Genomic DNA, 19,729 nt, shown 5'->3' with positions numbered 1-19,729 from the left:
AGTTTTTTTAATTCGAATCCTTCACTCGAGCTTCATGAATCGGCCCCTAATTTTCAAAAGTCTACGGGGGACATGGAGTTCAACTTAAATCGTAACCTTAAATATATATCCTTAGTGCACACTGATGTCAGGGCAGAAGGAAATGAATTGGCAAGTCCTAGTAAGCTGATTTTAGGTACCTTGGATAGTACAATCAAATTAGCCCTCTATGAACATATGTAGAAACTTTAATTTTTCTGTTAGATTGGAGGGGTTATCTGTATATATGTCAACCACAGAGACCAAATTTCTTTTTTTTTAGCCTTTTGTTGTCTTCATTTTTAAGTTGATGGTCGAATTGGCCATTTGCTTTATATTTCTAACACTATTATTTATGCTATAGTGCTACTGAACCTCTTAGCTTGTAAGGCATGGTCTAGAGCTAATTAAGCACATGGGCAAAGACTGCATCTCTACGTGAGCTCATTAAATCATTAGAATCTTTGATCCCACCACCTTTCATTTGTATCGTCCCGTTCCCACAGAGTCCCTGCTTTGCATATTACTCTCTGCTCAGGGTTACAAGTGACCTAATCCACATTGCCCACTCTGCCTTTCCCAGTGAAAACCCGTCACTTTGCTTTCTAGAGGGCCCATATTACCTACTTAACATTGGGAATACTCGAAACATGGTATGGGACCTGTTATCCAGAATGTTTGGGACCTGGGGTTTTATGTATAAGAGGTTTTTCTGTAATTTAGAACTTTATACCTTAAGTCTGCTAAAATCATTTCAACAATAAATAAATGCCAATATAGTATATTACTAATTATATAATATTACTTTAGATGGCCAGCTATTAAGTATTGTAGAACTTACGTTCTACAATACTTAAGTACCACAGACATTTATACATGTACGTAAAATATTGCGCGTGACCTTTAAATTTACATATCTATATGATTGTTAAGGTGTAAGTATAAGTTTTAAGTATATTAAGGAATTCAAACGGATAGAAATAAATTTTATCTTAAAATCTGCTTAGTTAAGGTGACATTAACATTCCCAAATAAATGTAAAATAAAGTTGAAGGCTTTATGAAGTACGAACATTTTGCAATAATATTTCTTATGCTGCTGGCAGCTGCCAGTCACATGAAATGTCAAACCCCGTCTATCATGCAGATCATATGCAGATGAACAAGAGACATGGGAGGATTTTCTTATTCCATAAACAAGTGAAAAGATATTGCCAGAAAGTGGATATTTTCACATTTTTTTTTACTTCCTTAAGCTACCCATTTAAGAAAGGATCCTCTAATTTGACAATGTTACCACTTCAAATGCTTACAGGAAAAATTTCTTCTGTAATATTATTACCAAAAGTATCTGAACACTTGCCATTTCAAAAGCTCATAACATATGCAGGCAGTACACAATCTTCTAACTCAGAATTGTCATTGGCAGAATTGTCATTGTCAGTCTACTAGCCATATAATGTAGATTTGGTAGCAGAAAGTAGCTAACATGCTTTACAGAAAAATCTAAATACAAGGCCCCACTTACTTGGACTTTTTTCAGGGCAACAGGTACCCCATCCAGTAGGCAGGATGCTCTGTAGACTAAACTGGCCTCTTCCAACCTTCTTCTCAATTTGGAAATTTGCAAGCGTGTTATATCCCATGTCTGGCCGTAAAGCTTTCTATAAACACAGAAAACAGGAGAAATGTAATATACAGAACATGTCCCATTATTGATGAGGTGAATCTGTCCGGTTTCAACGGAAAATTTTCAAAAACGTGAAAAAAATCGTGAAATGGTGAAATTTTGCGAAACGCATTGAATTCAAGGGCCATTTTTACACGCAGCAATTTTTGGTGACTTTTTTCTCCAAATGCATTAAAGTCAATGGGCGTTTTTTCATATGCAACTTTTTTCTTCAAATGTATAAAAGTCAATGGCCGTTTTTTCTTATGGGCATTTTTTCTCAATGAATTTACCTGCTGCAAATTTTAGCCACAGTCGCAAATAAATTCACACATTGCGAAATTCATCATTTCGCCACAAATCCATGGCTGGCAAATAAATTCGCTCATCACTATGCGCCATACAAAATGGAACTTACAAGTATACAGTAAACAGGAGAAATGTATTATACAGAACATGCACCATACAAAACGAAGTTACAAGTATATGTAAACACTTTTAAGTTGTAACACTTTAAAGTTGAACTCCGTGTCCCCCGTAGGCTTTTGAAAATAAATGTTAGGACTGCCTCATTAATCTTTTATCTGCCAGGGCTAGACCAGGTATCAAAGGATGTAGCACATAAGAGCCATTACACACAGGTGGTTTCTTTGCTGGAATAAATAACTACACCAGAGGTGAAAACGTCATCTGCTTCCATCTCCTTCAACATCAATGTGCACTGAAAAGCACGACATGAACGGAGTGCATTTACACACCAAAACCCACCCTGTCTGTGCATTAACATGCCTTTAAGTGCTCACTGATGTGGGGGGCAGAAGGAAGTGAATTGGCAAGTCATAGTAAGGGGATTTTATGTATCTTGGATAGTATGCTTTGTAATTTCAAAAAACGGTCCGCACACACCAATATTGCAGTCGGGGATTGTGCCCCTTTTATTAAAGAAGAAGGGAGGCTGTGTTCCCCCCGAAACGTTGATTGTTGGTGGCATTAATAAAAGGGGCACAATCCCTGACTGCAATATTGGTGTGTGCGGACCGTTTTTTGAAATTACAAAGCAGTAAGGAGACCGGGCTAGGTCAACGGAGGACCAGCACCACCACGCAGAAAAGTGGAAGGAGGTGTGCGGTAATAGAACATTCTATTGCCTTGGATAGTATGCCCAATTAGCCCAATATAAACATATATATACAGTAGAGACCTTCATTTTTCAGTAAGATTCAGACAGTACCCTCATACATCAAAGATACTCGACACTTTTTGCAGCGACTGAATTCCCTAGAGTCAAGTGGTGGAGGATATAGTGCTGGCAACACTAGGGGGGTTATTTACTAAGCTCCGAATACCCGAAATTCCCCGAAATCCGAAAAATGTGTGATTTTTTGTGTTATAATAGGCTTTTAAAAAAATCGTGAATTTTTCGGAATTTATTAAACCCCATGGGCTTAAAAGCCAGAATATAAGAAAACAGCAACTCAAACCTGTCGAGGTTGCATAAAAGTCAATGGGAACAGTCCCATTTATTTTTGGTTGTGTCAGGGTTTCGGGCAATTTCATGATGTTTTCGGAGCTTTCGGGTAAAAAATAGTGAAAATCTGAGTTTTTCCAGCAAAGGTAATTTTCGGGAAAATGTAATAATAAATAAGTGTTAAAAACCCGAGCGGCTTGGATCGGAGTTTGTAGCAGCCGATATTGAGATAAATTCAGACCTTGATAAATAACCCCCTAGATGTCACCAACTTGTATACCTCGATACCGCATGAGGATGGGACGCAGGCATGTGCTTGGATTTTGAAAGAAAGGGCAAATTACTCTGATGTCCTTTTTTGTGCAAATGCTTGAGATCATATTGAATTGTAACTATTTCACTTTTCGGGAACGATATTACCTCCAGCTACGTGGAACCGCAATGAGGTCGAACGTCGCCCCATCCTATACTAATGCCTTCATTGCTATGTTTGAAGATCTGTACATATATCACAATGTAGATTTCGCAATGCATTGTTTAGCATAGTGGAGATACATCAATGACGTCTTTGTACTACTGCGGTTCTGCGATAGGATGAATGAGGTAAATCTTTTAATTGCTTTTTCACTCTCTTATGATCTCAGAGCATACATTTTCATATTGTGTTGATCTATAGGGGTAAAGATGGACGGTTATTTACTTTAGTATTTTCTAAACCTGCAGATCGTAATCAGATTTTGCACTTTAGGAGCCAACATCCCCCACATACCAAAAATGCTATACTGGTGAGTCAATTATCTAGGGTGAAAAGACTAATCAGCAATACAAAAGAACAAGGAATTCAGGAACATAAGATTTGTCAGAAATTTAGGGACAGAGGGTCTCCAGAAACAGTTATTCATAAAGCTCAATATAGAGTTAATCATCCAAGTGAGAAAAAGGCACAGAGTGGACGCATACCTTTTGTTATCCAAATCTCTTTCAATAGTGAGTCCATAGGTAAGATACTATGTAAACATTGGTATATCCTGAGAAATGCTTACCCCATTATACAGGAATTTAAATCATTACCCCTTGTCTCCTATCGGAGAGGTAAAACGATAGGCACTTTGGTTACTTCTTCCAATCTTAAAATTAAAGTTAAAACCACAAATACCTTTTTGGAAAGTAAATCAACAGGCATGTATCCCTGTTTATGCTGCAATCAATGTCCTTATGTACTCAAACGGAAGGAGTTTGTCCACCCCCAGACTGGACAGAGAGTGCAGCGACAGGGATATTATACTTGTATCATAAAGTTTGCAATCTATGTGCTGACCTGTTCGTGTGACCTCTTCTATATAGGTGAGACCATCCAGATGGTGAAGTCACGTATTTCGCAACACAGATCCTCCATTAATTTGGGTAATGTGTGGGATGCACCGAATCCAGGATTCGGTTTGGGATTCAGCCTTTTTCAGCAGATTCGGACGATTCCTTCCGTCCAGCCGAACCGAATTTTCAAAAGGCAAATTAGGTGTGGGGAGGGAAATCGAGTGACTTTTTGTCACAAAAAAAGGAAGTAAAACATGTTTTCCCCTTCCCACTACTAATTTGCATATGCAAATTAGGATTCAGATTCGGTATTCAGCCGTATCTTTCGTGAAGTATTCGGGGATTCAGCCGATTCCAAAATAGTGGATTCGGTGCATCCCTAGTAATGTGACCTTACCTTACTTCAGATAAATTAAATTTATGGTGTTGGAAAGTGTGCCACCTTTGAAAAGGGGTGGTAATCGTGAATTAAAACTTAAAAAGAGGGAAGTATAGTGGATCAATAGACTAAAATCATTGTATCCTTCAGGTCTTAATAAAGGATCTATACCTGTTTTTATAATTAAGATATATTCAGATGGTCTGTAGGAAATATATGAACACTGATATGTGGTGTATATTATACATTGTTGTTATTGGTTGCTGTGACAACTGTGAGCCGAGTAAATTACATCACTTCCTTTAAATACATCAGATGGAGGGAGATGTGTTTAATAAGGCTTGATAAAGGGCAAGCATATTGCCCGAAACGTCGCGATCTGCTGAATATAACCTTTTTGCAATTAAAATTCTGAGTGCCGCTTCTTATTCCTAATGGACTGTTTCTATTGATATGGGGATGAGTTGGCGCCCCTAAAGTGGCTGAGCACCAGGTTGATTATCGTTGGTGAGTGTGCTAATGCGTTCCTATTGTTCTACATATATACATATATATACTATATACTGATAAGCTACAAAGAATTAAGAGGGGGTTCCCAAACTTTTTCATATGACTGTAATCAGCTTGAAAAAGGAACTAAAATGTTCTGAAAGCTTGTTATGATTATATTAGTTAGCCAATAAAGGTATCACCTTTATACCACTTTTGTTATTTTTTATTTCAAAAGGGTTGCCCTGTAACATTTTGACTGGCTAACACGGCACAGCAACTTTACCTGTATTGGTGGCAAAGCAATCCTATTGGGTTTATTTATTGTTTGAATGATTTTTAGTAGATTTAAGGTATGTGATCTCTAATCCAGAAAACCCCAGGTCTCAAGTATTCTGGATAATAGATCCCATACAGTACCTGTATAAATAAAAGAATAGTAATAGACCAGAAACCATCCTCTTCAAATCTGATCACTACTTAAAGGTTTAAGGCTGAAGACAAAAATCTTGTCTAGATCATGTCAATTTTTATATAGATCTTGCAATAGTTTAGTTATTTAATAAATGTCTACATCATACACAACACTATCTTAAAAATCAATCCAAACATATGCATTAAAAACCTTGGGGAAACTGATGAGAAAATACTTGCCACACTTGCGATTTAAGAATGCATTAGGACTTGACAAATATTAGCATGAGTCTTTAAGACACAGTGACAGCCGCATGCTGAGCCCATACTCTGGCTAATGTGTTTTGGCATGCTACTTTGTAATCGCACATTTACATATGCAATGACCTATATTTGCATGTCAGCTCGCACACTGTCACACTAGCATGGTTAGGGTCGGGGGTAGAGTGGCAATGCACAGCTAAAGGGCCAGGGCTTTGCTCTGAGACACTGGATAAAGCTGCCTCTACTTATTAGGCTGATGAGCCCTAAGCATTAGACACTTGATTAGATGTAATCTGTTTAACAGTGGCCATTGTATGCAAACTTCACAGCCCTTTTTCTAGCATCTGTGTCCCCCCTCTATTCCTTGCAGTGGGTAGGAGGGTCACTAAATGACAAGCTGTCACATCTGTGGCATCATGACCTTTGGAGACCAGAATGGTGTACGGTGGATTTTGTTTTTGGATCAGTTAATTGGGTTTTATGGATTAAAAGACATGTTCTGTGGCTAACTAGAAATGTAAAAAAACAGCATGGGAGACCAACTTTTCCCAATTTGCCATTATACTACAGTATTTACTATTCAAGTAGTAAAATGTGGTATTTTAATTTAGTGCATCTTAAAGCCCATGCTTCCAACCCCCCGGTGTAGCAATATCTATCAAATTCAAGCCCTTAGACCTATGAATGTTCCAGTGTCATTTTACTAGATCAGAAATGTAATGCCATGTGTTTACTAATCTAACCACACTAGCCCTTACAATACATTTTTCATCGGCTACCCTGAGATATCGGTAACTCTTTAGAAGGTGATTTATCAAAGGTCGAGTTGTTTTTTGCACGAAAAATTCAAGTTTTTGTGGGTATTTTTTAGTCAAAAATCGATTTTTCGGATTAAAAAAAAAATCTAATTTTTCAAGATTTTCCAAATTACAGGAAGGTCACCTCCCATAGAATCCATTTTAAGCAACAAACTTTAATGTTTAAAAAAATATTTTCTTTTTCACATTAATAATAAAACAACACCTTGTACTTTTTAACTAAACTGCATTAATCCATATTGGTGGCAAAGCAATCCTATTGGGTTTATTTAATGTTTGAATGATTTTTAGTAGATTTAAGGCATGTGATCTCTAATCCAGAAAACCTCAGGTCTCAAGTATTCTGGATAATAATTAATGTTATTCATCAAAGGTTGAGTTGTTTTTTGCACAGAAATTTCAAGTTTTTGAAGGTATTTTTTAGTCAAAAATCTATTTTTCATTTTAGAAATAAATCACATTTTTTGAGATTTATTATACCCGAACCTGGAAATAGCTCAAATCCGTTAATACACCATCTGTCCAGGTCATGTAGAAATCAATGGCCGAGGTCCCTTGAACCATTTGAAGACTTCATGATCTTCGAATTTTTTTTGGTGGGTTTTGCTCGAAAATTAAATCAATTTGAGTTTTTTACATTCAGAAAACACTGCTTCGAGTCTTTTACATTCAAGTTTTTTCTTAAATTAGAAATCATTCGAGGCATTTGACGTCTAAAAAAGCTCTAAAATTCGATCTCCAATAATTAACCCCCTTGATATGCAATGCAATATGCAATTCACAAAGCGTGAAGCTTTTCCAATTAGAAGCCTCTTTGTAGAGGAGTGAACAACCAGAATTTGGCACAAAACTCTAGCACTTCAGCAATTCCTTAGATCCATATAATGTCTTTAATTACACAAATACGAATTTATGTATTTATGCATTTAAGACATAAGGGTGCTATTTTTGTCATAACTGCTTAAAGAAGAACTCCACACAAACATAACTTAAGCTTTTTGAAAAGTAAACATAATTTCAAGCAACTTTGCAATATACATCAATTAAAAAATATACAGACTTTTCATGATTTTTAATGGTTTCGAACAGTTCGCTAAACCTAGCCCCCTGCTCTCCTGCTGATCTGTCTAACTACTTTGCTGAGCTGGCTGACTACTGGTACATTTTACCAGCAGTCATCTGTCCTTACCCTGCATCCTCCAAACCCCACAATTCCCTGCACATGTGATTTCAATAAGGAACAGAACAGTGCAATGCATTGTGGGTTATGTAGTTCCTGCATAATGTCTGTAAGCTGTGGAGAAGTTGTAACATCAGTGTTTAGTCCCTCCTTCCCTGACAGTATTTCAAATGATGCAGAAAGAGAAGAACTGTTAAACAGCTGGATGTCCGCATAGAAAATGGCATTTCGTCATACTTTTTGAAGAAATATGTAACTGTGATGGGTATATTAGAGGTTTTTGTGTTATGTGGGACTCTATCAAATTTTGGTTTGGAGCTGGAGTTCCACTTTAAATTAAAGGCCATGTTAACTGTTATTTTTTTAGTATCTTAATTATTCAATAACAAACCTGTAATAGACATTTTTGAGCTTTTCTTAAAGGGATACGGTCATGGGAAAAAAATTTTTTCCAAAATGAATCTGTTAATAGTGCTGCTCCAGCAGAATTCTGCACTGAGATCCATTTCTCAAAATAGCAAACAGATTTTTTTATATTCAATTTTGAAATCTGACATGGGGTTAGACCTTTTGTCAATTTCCCAGCTGCCCCTGGTCATGTGACTTGTGACTGCACTTTAGGAGAGAAATGCTTTCTGGCAGGCTGCTGTTTTTCCTTCTCAATGTAACTGAATGTGTCTCAGTGAGACATGGGTTTTTACTATTGAGTGTTGTTCTTAGATCTACCAGGCAGCTGTTATCTTGTTTTAGGGAGCTGTTATCAGGTTACCTTCCCATTGTTCTTTTGTTTGGCTGCTGAGCGGGAAAAGGGAGGGGAGTGATTTCACTCCAACTTGCAGTACAGCAGTAAAGAGTGATTGAAGTTTATCAAAGCACAAGTCACATGACTTGGGTCAGCTGGGAAATTGACAATATGTCTAGCCCCATGTCAGATTTCAAAATTGAATATAAAAAAATCTTTTTGCTCTTTTGAGAAATGGATTTCAGTGCAGAATTCTGCTGGAGCAGCACTATTAACTGATTCATTTTGAAAAAAAAAAAATTCCCATGACAGTATCCCTTTAAGTGCTCTTAAAGGAGAACTGAGCCCTAAAAATGTATATGGCTAAAAATGCCATATTTTATATAATGAACTTATTGCACCTGCCTAAAGTTGCAGCTTTTCAATAGCAGCAATGATCCAGGACTTCATACTTATCGCAGGGGGTCACCATCTTGGAAAGTGTCTGCGACATTCACATGCTCAGTGGGCTCTGAATAGGCAGAGATTAAGAACAGAATATTTTTTGCACAAATGATAGCATTCTAAGGGGTTTAAGGGTGTAAGTAAAAGTTATCATAAGTGGACAAGGGGGACACCCCTGATTAATATTAGGCAACTATTTGTAACATTTAGCCTGTTGTTGGTCTTGAACCCAGGGCCTTGTACTCTGGGTTTTTCTGACATATCCTCGGTGCTATGAAATCTACAAATGGAGTCTGTGTTCCATGCCTGCCCTAGCTTTGCTAATTGTGAATAGCTGCACAACATCAAAGGGGTCGTTCACCTTCCAACACTTTTTTTAGAACAGCTGTTCACTGTTTTTTTAATGGCTTTCTATTTTCTATTTGTGGCTGTTTTTTTAATATTGAAGTTTAAAGATTCATTTTCAGCTTATGCCTTTCTGAATCAGTTCTGGGAGGGAAGGTCAAACTGTTCTAAATCCATAAATGTTTTTTGGCCCTGCTAAGCAGAATCCCTAAGTTTCATTAAATGGCACCTGTTGGACTAAAATATTTTTAACTAAAGGTTAGGGCTAATGGAGCCCATACTCTAGCTGGGGGTAGTTTTTTTTTTTTTTTAAATTGTGCACCACCAGCGTTAGGAGATTCGCACCAGGAGGGAGCTCACGGTGCCAACAGCCATGTTGAGCAGATCGCTTGTGCATAATGAGCTTCTGATGTCACTTGAATAATGAGCAAGTTGTGGCATTCGCTCATGCGTGTTCCCCAACATGGCTGCTTGAACCAGGAGCTCCCTCCCGGTGCAGGTGTTATATGATACAGTATATGATTAATGTATTTATTGCAGCACTTCATTTTATGCCCAAGAACTATTTTAAGTTTAAATCTATTAAAAATTTAGATTATTTATTATACGGATTCATTTGTTGCTAATCTGGATCTTAGAAAAAATGTTTTTTAATGCATGCATTCATTTTTGGGCAATGAATTCACATTCACACGTACTGTAATTTGGATCCCAGTCTCTTCCACTTGTTTTGTTTCATCATATTTGTTATTCCCCAAGGACCATAGGGGACTAGAGCTTGGATTTTCATCCTAGGTTTTTCCCTGCCTAGGTGATACTATTTGTACAATAATATACAATAATTAAACACAGCAGTTTTCGAAGTATTTCAACACAATACCATTACTAATTCATTTTTCATAATCCCAAATGAAAATATAACGAAGAGGGTGAGCATTAGAGAACCTTTCAATGATGGGCATTACATAGATATAGTGCTGGTACCCTACCTTTGTGTGGAACTGGGGCACAGGAGGTCCTTGCATGGCCTGACATTGCTCCTCCATTGTGTTGGTTACACAGACTACGCACAGTTGTAGAAGAAAAGTGAAACAAATGCATTAATACAGTAATCATTTAGTTTTACTGCACATATCAATAAATACCTTTGAATAATGAACTTTAAAGGAATTGTTCAGTATAAAAATAAAAACTGGGTAAATGGATAGGATGTGCAAAATAAAAAATGTTTCTAATATATTTAGGCAAAAATGTAATGTATAAAGGCTGGAGTGACTGGATGTCTAACATAATAGCCAGAACACTACTTCCTGCTTTTCAGCTCTCTCTTGGTTTGCACTGACTGGTTACCCTGGTTACCAGGCAGTAACCAATCAGAGACTTGAGGGGGGGGCACATGGGTCTTATCTGTTGCTTTTGAATCTGAGCTGACTGCTGAGGATCAATTGCAAACTCACTGAACAGATATGTACCATGTGGCCCCCCTTCAAATCGCTGACTGACTCAGAGTTATAGAGCTGAAAAGCAGGAAGTAGTGTTCTGTTTATTATGTTACACATACACATCATACACATCACTCCAGCCTTCGTACATTCCATTTTTGGCTAACTAACTATTTTAGAAATATTTTTTATTTTGCACAGCCTGTCTATTTACCCAGTTTTTATTTTCACACTGAACTGTTCCTTTAAAGATGACCAAAAGGCAGGGTGTTTGTATTTTAAACACCTTTATTTTTTACTTTTTATTGAATTTAAACACCACAGCATTTAGAGAGATGTATGTTACAAATCCTTGTTTACCTGATTAATAAAGATCACTGTTCTAAGCAATACAATTGCCTGATCTTATACTTTCTGTAAACACCTTTTTTTCTCTCCACATGAGCAAAATAAATAGTTATTCCTCCTATTATTTTAATGTAACAAATACATAGTTCTTTTTCATAGTTATTTTTATTATAAAGCTTTAAATAGGTATGATTTTGTTTCACACTTACTTTCCTACCATTAATTTCCTAGCAAGAAGCTCTGTATAGACAACCCCTTAGCCTCACCCTTTTTTGTGACTGTTTTTGTTTGCAGATACACAAAACTCCACTATGTAGGGAGATTATATGCACACTAGTACTCTAATTATCTACCTTGCAAGAACCAAATTCACATTTAAGTACATTTTATATACATGTTATACATTTGATAATTCTAAGTTACTTTTCAATTGGCCTTCATTTTTTCTTTTTTATAGTTTTGAATTATTTGCCTTCTTCTTCTGAATCTCTCCAGCTTTCAAATTTGGGGTCACTGACCCCATCAAAAAACAAATGCTCTGTTAGGTTACAAATGTATTGTCATTGCTACTTTTTATTACTGATCGTTCTATTCAGGCCCTCTCCTATTCATATACCAGTCTCTTATTCAAAACAATGGTTGCTAGGGTAGTTTGGACCCTAGCAACCAGATTGCTGAAACTGAAAGCTGGAGAGCTGCCACATAAAAAGGGAAATAAGTCAAAAACCACAAATAATACAAAAATTAAAAACAACTGCACATTGTCTCAGAATATCACTCTTTACTAAGGTTAACTCAAAGGTGAACAACCCCTTTAAACGTTTAAATGTTTTTTATTTTTTGCAGACTTAAGATATAAAGCTATATATGTGTATATGCATGTACTCAAATCAAAGCATGGTTGCTAGGGTAATTTGGACCCTAGCAACTGAAATTGCAAACCGAAGATCTGCTAAGTGACACAAATAACAAAACACAAATAATAAAAATTGAAAACCATTTGCAAATTGTCTCATAATATTACTCTTTACATCATACTAAAAGTTGATTTAAAGGTTAAAATGTAAGATATGAAATTAGCATGAACAAGGTATATTATGGGGCTCCTACATGTCCCATCTTACGTAAACCTATGCACAATGGGCATCAAACGGTTTAGTAGACCCCTGACATTCATATTTAGCATGTTTTATATTGGTGCCTGATTATAAGTGAGAGATAAGATGCTGTAAAATGAATTTTTGCAGTTTGGTATCTTGGAGTAGAAAGACTAACCCATTTTGAATATGGTAGAATGTGAACTTTCCAAACATATATGGCTTTCTGGGGTAAATACAATTGTTGTGGCTTGACCTCTTGCTTTTATATGTAAAATAGTTTATGTTGGTGTATAAGAGCAGCAATGTGTAGACGGAAGCAATAATTAAGTTATTTGAACAGAACATAGGCACTAAAATGGAGGATTAAAAGAGGAAACTACTTTAGAAGCACTGAGCAAATATGTTTAAAAAAAGTTGTTTAAATTGTTGCTAAAATGGGCCTTAATTTGAGATTTTCTTTTCAGTACAATCTATTATACTGTATAATATTATAAACGGTGTCTGGCAATCTATCACTTCAATATAAAGATTTCAAAAGCAATAAGAGGTAACAATAAATATTATGGGAATTATGGTAGCCACTTGTCTGCATTGATTACAAGAACTCAACCACATAACATGTCAAGGAAAAGAATTGTAAAACGGTCACTTTACAAACTGCAGTGGTTGCAAGGTGACCATTATGGACAGCTATACTGTGAAAGTCATTATGCCCAAAGATTTCTATTCATGGTTGTATATCGGCAAATGAAGAGGGGTTCATTTTACAACTATACATGCTTTCCTTGTGACATTTCCATGTTTCACTCATATATTGTTAGCTATTCTCTATTTGTATAGTTAAGGAATGAGGAGGAATTCTAAATGGTATTTTGCTTAATACAAGAAACACTTGTCCTTTGCAAATATAGCTACTACAGTAGAACAAACGTAAGAAGACCAAGTAAAATGTGCAGCATATAACCATTTCCGTCTCTCTCTACCAGATTGTGTAATTAAGTGGTCTGAGTTGGCAAAACATCTAGTAGTCTTAGGCCAAATAAGTTCGGTATGGGCCCACAGTATTTTTGTGAGCGGTTACCAATTTTTGGTGTCAGTATCTTTTTAAATAAGAAACCATTCAAATTGCGAGTTCAATGCAGGTATAAAAAAACTCTAACATTTGACCTTTAATAACTAACCCCCTTTATGTTGATCAAACTTGTGGATCCAGAATAGTGATGTGCAGGGCGAGAAAAGCTTGACCCGCGTCTGACCCGAACTTGTCCGACCGGCAACTGCCCCCACCCATCTTCCGTCCTTCTTTTATAGACCCACAGAGATCTGCCGCACTGATGTCACAAAAGGGCCAGGGCAGGCAGGTGCGTGCCTATAAAACCGGAAGCCAGTAGTCTAAGGTCACTGATGGGAAGAGCAGACAGAAGAGCTCAACCCAAACCCGGCCATGACCCTCAACTGGCACAGCAAGGTTGGCCAGAACCCACAGAGCAACATCTGAAAAGCATTCCTGCAACCTGCAGGGTTCCCACTTTTATGGGAAATAGAATGGAAAAGTAGCTCTGCTTAGTACCTGTCTGATGCAATCCACATGCAGGAAGAACAGATTTGGACATTTATTTACCCACAGACATACATGTTCATTATAGGTCAGTTATATACAGTAATTTGATTTTGTCTGTAGATTGAATTCCAAAAGCATACTCACAAGACTGCTCTTCAGGTCTTAATTACTTTGTAAGCAATGGTCAAATATTAAGCAGATTGTTTTTGGTTTCATTTAGCATCAGTCTCGATCCACACAAAGATCATTCCACTGCTAATGAGAAAAACATGTAGCAATTAATATTCATTTTGGAAATAAGACAAAAATAAACTTTGCATCATGTATACATCAACATGTGACATTTACCACTTCTCTGCAAATGCAAACAAAGGAACTATGAAAATAAGTCTAATGGCTATAAATTATAATTATACCTAAAAGTGTACCTTTATTGAAAGAGGGATGAAAATAAGTCTAATGGCTTTAAATTATAATTTACCTAAACAGATACCTTTGATGAAGATGGATGATTATTAAGGATGGTTTATAGCGGGTAAAGACACTTTACATACTAATCCTTCTAGATGTCTCTGCAGCTTTTCTCTAACTCTACTTCTACTATGTTCCCTCTTTCTGTTGGAGATCCTCAAGGCTCTGTTCTAGGCCCTCTGCTATTCTCGCTCTATACTACTTCGTTAGGAAAACTTATTCTGTCATTTGGACTTCAGGATCACCTTTATGCTGATGATACCCAACTCTACTTGTCTACGCCTGACCTCTCCTTCGATCCTTTCCCAAGTCACAGACTGCCTTTCTGCTGTCTCCTCTTGGATGTCTCAGTGCCACCTGAAACTGAATCTTTCTAAAAGAGAACTCATATTTTCTCCAAAATATTCCACTGTCCCTCAGATATCACTCACAGTTAACAACACCAACTTTCATTCGACCACAAAGGCGCAACTTTGGAGTTATCCTAGACTCAGATCTGTCTTTTTCAACGTACATCCAAACACTTGCAAACTCTTGTTGTATTCAGCTGCCCAACACTGCCCGAATAGGACCGTATCTCAGTTCAGACTCAATCAAAACACTCATCCAACCTTATTATCTCCCGCCTTGATTACTGCAACCTACTCCTCACAGGTATTGCAACAAGTCACCTTTCACAACTCCAATCTGTTCAAATGCTGCCGCCCAACTCATTCATCTATCTCACAGGTCAACATCAGCTGCTCCCATATATGCATAGCCCTTCACTGTCTAACAATTTCTTCTAGAATTAAATTCAAACTACTCACACTTATATTTAAGGCCCTTAATAGTAAAGCCCCTCCCTATATTTCATCACTGATCTCAAAATACACTACTTCACGCAACCTTCACTCTGCTTCTGACCTTCGCCACACTTCTCCTCTCATCACTTCAGCCCATTCTTGTATACAAGACTCTGGAACTCTCTGCCTCGAGCTGTCAGACTTTATCCTTCTTTCCAAACATTCAAACACTTCTTAAAGACCCACATGTTTAGGGAAGCTTATTTAAACAGTCATTGATGTATCATAAATTATAAATGTCTCAATTGTACCCTGGCGTTGTTAAATCTCGCAAGCAGGGCACGCTAATTCTATTGTACTGTGTAAACCCATTGTTTGTTATTCACCATTTGTTCCCCATTTGTTATAAATGAATGTAAAGCACTGAGTAACTTGGTGCTATATAAATAAATGATGATGATAAAGATGGGAGCAAAAAAAAAAAAAAAAACAGGTTTCAGAGAAGCAAATATGCATCAGCTTACCTAGTGGACCTATACAAAAAATTGTCTAAGCAGGTCAGGGAATAGAACACAGGGAACTGCATTCACTTTGGAGACGTTTATTACAGAAAACGGGTATTTTCTCCGTTTTGACTGTAAAAAATTCCTTGTCAAAACATTATTTAAATACAGCTTTCTAAAAGAGATTTTATTATTTGGTCTCTTTGTATATTTATACATATTGATCATAATTCCCTGTTAATTGCCTATTCTCCAGGTCAGCCTTTCTTTACAACCAAGACTCAGACACACCCTATTAGCTGTTATTTTAGCCTTACATATGTTTTGTAATGTAAAAAATTACCCTCTCCTACTGAGAATGTAAACCTGCACTAATAACAGACAACAGCTTGCAGTGTGCAGTTTTAACACTTACATCAAAAAGTTTAATAAAAATTAAGTTATTAATTTAAGCTGTATACTGTGGATGATTTTTATATCAAGTTTCTGTATATATACCATAGCTTTACTGTTAAGAGTTACAAAACTGTTCACTAAAACTGTTAAAAATATTAATAAATGATGATACCAAAGTATAAAGTGGCACATGGACAGAGTATAAACTTCTAGGTATCTTAGGGGTTGCTCATCCTTCCAAACACTTTTTCAGTTGAGTTGTTTTCAAAATGTTCTCCAGAAATTAAAACTTTTTTAAAGTTACTTTCCATTTTTAATTTTTTTATCGTTTTTTTCAAAATCTAAGTTTAAAGTATAATGTTCCCGTATCTGGTGTTTCAGTCTGGCAGTTCAGTAATTCAGGTGCAGATTCTGCGCAGTTACAATTTTGCAACTTTTAGTTGATACATTTCTCATGTAATATTAGCAACTATTGTATCAATTCCAACAGCTGCCTCTAATAAAACTCAGCTCAGCAGGGACAAAGATAAGAAATGTATCAACTAAATGTATCAATGTAGAACAGTTTACAGGGTCGGCGACCCCCCCCCCCTTCCCAGAGCTGCTTTAGAAGGTGAAAAATTTGATTTACACTTGAATATTGGAAGGGTCACACATAGAAAATATAAAGTAATTGGAAAAAGTATTTATTTCTGGTGATCTATCTGAAACCAACTAAACTGAAAAACTGAACAACCCCTTTAAAAGTTTTGCCTCAAGTGACTGGTAAACCAGCTAGTCAGGATGCCCTGTCCAGATGTCCAGATTGTGAAGCCTTTAAACATTATTTAATACTACCAAGATATGCTATGGTATCCTACAGAGGAACTAAACAAATCAATTAAAAGAGTGGTTCATAATTTTAATATGATATACACATTCACATTCTAAGACTATTTGCAATAGGTTTTAATTTTCTTTTGAATTATTTAGCCTTTTGTTCAGCAGCTCTACAGTCTAGAATATCATGTCAGGGTCTAGAATGTCAACATGTCATGGTCTAGAATATCAACATGTCAGAGTCCAGTTTACCACAGAAACAGGCAATGGTTTATATGAGACACTGGAAGATGAAGAGGGCAAGAATAGAAAAAGTAATAAAAAGTAACAATAATCGAGCAATAGTTTTTTGGCTGCAAATGTAGTAATAGTTTTTTGGATGCAAATGTAGTAGGGAGTGCATAACTGTGTCAAGAGAATCATCCATTTGCATCCACAAATGATGCCAGAATTCTGAGAATAAATGGTGCATTGTGGGAAAAAGCCATGGAAATTGCAATCAAAATGCATTCTATTATGTTGAAAAGAATATTCCTTTCAAAAGAACAGCTAGCATTAAAGGTTTCATTTATATCTGGCCAACAAATAAAACTGGAACTCTAACTGCCTCCTCAGAGCATACAGGTATGGGAATCTATTATCTGGAAACCCTTTAAGCTCTGAATTATAGGAAGACCATCTCCAATAGAGCCCATTTAAAGTAATCCAAGTTTTTTACAAATAATTTCATTTTTCTTTGCAATAATAAAACACTTGATCCTAACTAAGCTAGTACAGCTCCACATTGAGGCATAATAATAACATTGGGTTTAAGGTTTAAATGTTCATTTTTTGCAAACTTAATATATTTAGATTCAAATTGCAGAAACATCCCTTATCCTGAAAACAGCAAGTCCAAAGCACTTAATAGATACTATACCTGTATAAAAATAAATATAGATTATATAAATACAGATTAGCATTAGGCTGCAAATACATCCGTGTCACAGTTCAGGTGATCAAAATAAAACCTTGTGGTAAACAAAAAGAACCGAACACATTCTGAAATGTCAGTATGTTCTGATTGTACCTTAAATTAAGAGGTAACAGAGGTCTCTCTTTTATTTGTAACCAGTAGCGTCACTAGAGGGGGCGGGCCCTGGTGCGTGACACGCAGCCTGGCCCCGCCCCCCTCCGTACGGCCGCATTTGTCAGTGGCGCGCGGGCTGCCGGGGGGCCCTGTGGAGGTCCAGGCCCTGGCCCGCTCGCACCCCCTGCTCCCCCGGTAGTTCCGCCACTGTTTGTAACCCAGTGGCTTAATGACCCTATGTATGACTGAAATAGTCTTAACTACAAATAAATATTTTCCCAGTGCACCATACTGTAAATTATATACATAAAATACACAAGAGCCATGAATATCCTGTAAATTACATCATAATAAACAATGCTTAGTGATGTCGTCGGTTATAATCGGCGCTTAGCGGTGTCATTTCTGTCACATGACTCACTGACACTTATGTATTATAATAAATATAGTACCCCCTGTTGCAAAATATAAGGATATTAGAAGTCACCTCTGAGTTCTATGACCTGTAAAAAAAAATATGGTCATAGCGCTCCTCCGTAACTCATAATATCATTATATTTTACAGTAGAAGGAAAGACTTGCAGCACTTGGGGTGCCAAATGTTAGGCACCCCCAAGTGATTGTATCGACTTACCTGAATCATCGGGCCGGTGCTCTTATCAGCAGAAAACTGCGCGGCTGCGCATGCGCAGTAGAACGAAAAGCCGAACTTTAACTAAAAAGTCGCCTATTTTGTTCAACTGCGCATGTGTTTGCCCTGGGAAATTCAAAGAAAGCAGAAGACAGAAGTGGATCGATCCGTGGTGCTCACTGATATAATCCCGGGCCGGTGCAGTTTTCTGCTGATAGGAGCACCGGCCCTGGGGTTTCAGGTAAGTCAATACAATCACATGGGGGTGCCTAACATTTGGCACCCCAAGTGCTGCATAAATTTGCGCATTTTCTTCTGCAAGAATGCTTTCGCCAGTTATCACATTTGCTGAAAATAACGCTACGTACACATTAATGCCTGGTTTACTAAACAGCGAATGTATGAAAGACAAAATTAACGCCAGAATATTCGCAAAATTTTACCGCCATCAATAAAGTGGCGGTAATTTATTTTTTCGCCAGAAAATAAACATGCGGAAACATATCATCAAATTTACTGTACTTTAGTAAACGATGAAGGGTTAACATGCCTACGTGCCGACCCTTGCAGACCTCTGTACTTGTTTTTCTGTACGATCCTGTACTGTCTCTTCTTAGACAACCTTGCAAAAGCAGCATCATGTACCATAAACAAGGTTATCAGCTTGCCTTAGCCAAAATATCTTAGCTAATACGCATGCACACATTTGTCTGTTATTTCTCTCTTTTCCATCCTGAATGCTGAACCTATTACAAGACATATACTATGCTAATACGTCACTATATTGGGATGTCTTTGCTTTTACCCTATATAAGCCTATGTTTGGCCTACAATAAACGGAACTTGTTATTCTGATCCACTCGTTTCGCCAACAAACGACCCCACTATTCCTTGGTCCCAGGACTTTTCCCCATGCCATCCCCAGCAGCACTGCCCCCTTGTCTAACCCTATAAATATCCGCCCTTTCAATGCCCCTCGTTTAGGCGGAACGGTAACATGAACAGGAATTAGCATAGAACCAATTTTAAAGCAGCAGCTACAAGACTTTTGCGGCACATTC

At 37.1% G+C, this 19,729-nt stretch overlaps 1 pseudogene; it reads right to left on the bottom strand.

The window, feature by feature from the left end:
- Positions 1–16,444, bottom strand: part of LOC108713549 — a 49,441-nt pseudogene extending 32,997 nt beyond the window's left edge.
- Between the last annotated feature and the right edge of the window lie 3,285 nt (positions 16,445–19,729).

Source organism: Xenopus laevis, chromosome 4L, assembly GCF_017654675.1.
Source record: "Xenopus laevis strain J_2021 chromosome 4L, Xenopus_laevis_v10.1, whole genome shotgun sequence".
Lineage (NCBI taxonomy): Eukaryota > Metazoa > Chordata > Amphibia > Anura > Pipidae > Xenopus > Xenopus laevis.
The sequence above is the reverse complement of the archived record's forward strand: the minus strand, read 5'-3'. Positions and strand labels throughout refer to the sequence as shown.